Consider the following 4466-nt stretch of genomic DNA (forward strand, 5'->3'; position numbering starts at 1 on the left):
AGAAAGAATAAGATATTTTTCTCTAATTATCCAATGACTACTATATATACACGGACTTAAACTAGTTTTTACAGGAAAGGAAAGTGTACATGGAAGGGGACAATAGGAAAGAAACTGCTTCCTCAGTACTCATTAGTATTTTGAATTCTACTTTTTTTTAATGCGCTCCTCGCGGAAATAATATCAACTGGTGTAATACAATAACTAATATATGATGTGTGTCTGGATGTGGAACATGATATAAGAATGAAGGGAAGGATCCAGGTGCTATTCCTAATGTATTGCCGATGAAGGAAGATCTTCGTCATGAATGGACTCAAGCCATTCCACGACGATCTAATTGAAAGTCAAGTCAATATGATAAAGTTTGCCTTTTTCATTTCCATCCCTCCAACTCTTGAGTGACTTCTCATGACTCCAATACGAGGGGGAAAATATTTCGAACCTCGAGTCCAAGAAAGCCTGAAACCCGATGCGATACCATCCAATTTTCCATGTTTGAATTGGAATATATATTCCCATCGGACTATATCTAGAGAATTACACAACATCTACATGAGACTCTAGAAACACTATTATTGCTTCATATATTCAATTGAGGGGGACTACACATACAATAAGGATATAAGTCAATTCATCCTTGCTTATGCAACTCTATTGTCCTTTTTCAATTATTTAAAACTCAACAGTTCGTTTCTACCATTTCATTTATTTTTTTACATCTCCTCAGGTTTACCAAAGCATTATTCGAGACATGTTCCCAAAGAGAGATCAAATAGGAGGAGTTGTATGGCCCGATATGAAGCTGTAACTAATGTGCTAGAAAATTGCATATCTGATTTTTTTTCAAGCAGAGCGAATAGAAACCTTTTCAGAGTTAAAAAAATAATTTACTTACTTGTATATGTAATGATAGCCCCTGGAGCCAACACAGAAAAATGTCTCATGGCCACAGGACTTCCATTAACATACAAGCATCAAAGATCATAGGTGACAAAGAGTCTGAATTTCAAATGGGATGAGGGACAATAGCAAAGTCATAGAACAAGACGGATTGTTCTTTCTATTAAATCAATATATCAAAAGGTTATACGGTAAACAGAAAATTCTACATTTAATGGCTATGCAATAGCATCTTGGATACGCATATAGTCAACCCTTATGATAGTGAGAAAAAGTCAATTCTGTTATTTGATATATTTAAGTCCATATACAACAACTTTCTCGGGAAAAAGTGTTTGAAATGTCCTTTGTTTGATGGTGGAGAAAGGATTTCTGAATTTATCCTTGTAAAAAAATTATATTATCTCGAGCAAACAAGACCTGTGAAGTATGCAGAGAAATTGAATGACGAAAGTTATTAACTCTCAACCGATTGAAAAAAAGAAACGACAACCTAGAAGATGCCTTGTTCGATGAAAATACTATTTATGGTCATGAATTTTATGCAAAGAACGATTACCCTGAATTCCAAACATATTTCGGATAAGGTAAAGAAGTTTAGATCTGAAGAGAAATGAACTCTATGATATTAATTTCGTTTTGAAATATATACTTATTAAATGATAGCTTATAATATTTAATTTTTTCTTAATAAGTGCTTTAGGTCCATTTATCGGGTATTTTTCATAATTGCAACTAATTGAAATTTCATTCTGTCAAGATATAGATAAATGAATTTGCACGCTTTTATACTAATACGTAGCTTAAGTAGTGGTCCCCCCAAATGTACAGGCTATATTTTGGTTTAAGTCCATGTATATATAGTAGTCATGGAAGTATCCTTCTTTTCTCGTCCCGAATCAATAAAAAATAAAACACTATGCAAATGTAGCCATTTTAAGGAATTTTGTAAGATTAGCAAATTTAAATTAATTCAAATATCAGTGTTTATCATTGATATCAAGTAGTATTCAATGGAGGAGTTAAGTCTTTTTTATTCTTAAAGCCATTTGAGGGAGTTTTATCAAGGTTTATTAGAAATGTGTCCGTTTTATGTAGTAAAAATATATACTTTGATCCCCCAAGATGGCGTCTCCTGTAACTATAATTAAAGTTATTATGTCTGTGAAAACGCTGTATAGGGTCAAACATTAAGAAGTGAGGGGCACCATTAAATATTAATTAAAGTCTTAAATATGATCCAACATATGAGACAAGTAAAACATCTAGTTTTTGAGCCAACCTAATTTAACGTCCCCAGAGATACAACAGCGAGTCCAGTAAAGTCCCAGTTTATCAAGTACACTTGTCAAGGTAAATAAAGGGAATATAAATTTTATCTTGGGGTTTCCCAATTGTTGATAATATATTGCAAAATAAGGTCAAACATATATTTGTTTGTTCATTTAATATTAATAAAACACGGTGTTCACTCGCTAACGTTAAAAAATGTTGTTGTTTTTGTGGGTTAGCTCTATATTTTTTCACTTCTATTGCTCTGATTAGTCTTTTAAGAGTTGATTAATTAAACTTAGATTAACTTTTTCTAAAGGTTATAAACAGATATCTACTACTATTCAATTAAGAATAATTCTATGTTGAAAAGACTGGACAAAGTACTTGGAGATAATGACCCTTTTTTCTATGATCTTTTCGGAGAAAAGGTTGCGAGATACAATAAAAATACAATCTTAAAAAATTTCCTTATGCTTCTAAGAAATGTGATTTTTTATTAGTCAATTTATCTCAAATTCTAATATTGAAATAATTTTTCTGTTAGCAATCGATGAGCCTAATGCATACTGATTTAGTTTTTCCTTCCTGATCCAAATTCATATCACCAATATAACTGTCTGCAATCATTATCCATTTTTAAGACAAATTATTACCTTTCTTTAATTTTAAATTTACCTCGATTTTAAATCCACTATTAAAAAATTCTTGCCCCACAAAAGCATCGAACATCCTGGATTTTTTTTTTTTTTTTTAATTCCCTTAACCCCCTGAATATGGTTTAAAAAGAAGGCAAAAGAGCATTAATTTTAAGCTACTTTATATGAGGTATAGGATAGCAAGTGACGAGAAAATCCTATAAAATACTGAATAGGTCGGATATAACCAGGTAAAAAATACGAAACATTTCTGATTATCTCCTGTTCATTGGATTCTCCGGGCGGAAAGGTTAAAGATTACTTTAGCTGAATATGGGCACCCTTTTCTCACCAAGTAAAGGGAGCGGGGATCAAATTGTCCCCAAAATATTTTTCTACAAAAAACAACACAAAATATACATTTTTTAACTTTTTTATTGAAAATCAAAACTATGACGAGCATATAGGTATAGAGTAGCCATTCATTTGATATAATCACCGTTGGCATCAATAACGGCCTCAATACGGCCGCAGGCTCTTCTGACCATCTCATTGTCCATGTTGCCGAATACCTCCTTGATGGAGTCCATCAGGCTGGCCTTGGTGCTATGGGGATGTCTGTTGGTATGTCTCTCGACATAGCCCCAGCCAAAATAGTCCAAAGGATTAAGGTCGGGAGAGTTAGGAGGCCACAAATCCTTGGTTACGACGTCATAACAGTTCTCGGTTAACCATTGTATGGAGATTTTGGACACATGGCAGGATGCTGAGTCCTCTTGCCACACCCAGGGCCTGTCTCCGGCCTTCATGGACCTGGTAGGGTCATCCTCAACCATCTTCTTCACCTTGTCGACAAAGTCGGCGCCCTCCTCCTTGAGTGCCCTCTTTATGGTGGCATCACCATCCCAGGTGTCCTCTAGCTTCTTACAGATACGCTGAACAGTCCGTAAATTCACTCCTAAGGTTGAAGCAATTGTTGAATTGGAGATTTCACCTCCATTATTAACCAATGCCATGACTACGGCGGACCTCGAAAGCTCATTGTTCCACTTATAGCTCTTTATCTCCTCATATGATGACGTCATGATGCTAACTGAACTACGTATCGTCAGCTGACGAGAATAGCTTTCCTATTTGGTAACCGGTTTTTATTTGATAATGTCGTCTTCAAGTTATCAAGGTTTAAAGTAGGCGATAATTTGATCCCCGCTCCCTGTAGATAAACGAAACTTAATCCTGCTATCGTATTTTCTTCAAACGAACAGGATTACATCCCCAATTTTAACTTTTTATGTTGGAAATTAAATCAATTTTATGTACTCTCTACTATAATATTCAGATTTATTCAAGACAATCCATGTGGAACAGATACATAATCATCACTCCTTCAAACATACTATTTTTGTATGTGTTGAATGTTGTTTTTTGTTTTGTTTTTGCAAGATGTATTCAATTGGACCCCACGATGTTATCCCAGTAACAAAAAAGTACCGTGTATTTCGTAGTTTCCTTTCCCTTTTTCTACTATTTTTCCCTTCTCAGTGTTATGGAGAAAAGGTTACGGTCCATATCGATGGGATACACTAATAAGGGATGGAACAGCAAAAATAAACAAATAGTCGTCATAACAAATAATTTTTTTTTTAATTTGAA

General features: G+C 34.2%; 1 long non-coding RNA gene across 1 annotated transcript; it reads left to right on the forward strand.

Annotated features, from left to right (window-relative positions):
- The first annotated feature begins 418 nt into the window (after positions 1-418).
- On the forward strand, positions 419-1568 carry LOC139907606 (uncharacterized). Its single transcript, XR_011784321.1, has 2 exons — positions 419-648; positions 731-1568. It is a non-coding gene; the product is annotated as an uncharacterized lncRNA (long non-coding RNA).
- The last annotated feature ends 2898 nt before the right edge of the window (positions 1569-4466 follow it).

This window comes from Lepeophtheirus salmonis, chromosome 1 (genome assembly GCF_016086655.4).
Source record: "Lepeophtheirus salmonis chromosome 1, UVic_Lsal_1.4, whole genome shotgun sequence".
NCBI classification, from domain to species: domain Eukaryota; kingdom Metazoa; phylum Arthropoda; class Copepoda; order Siphonostomatoida; family Caligidae; genus Lepeophtheirus; species Lepeophtheirus salmonis.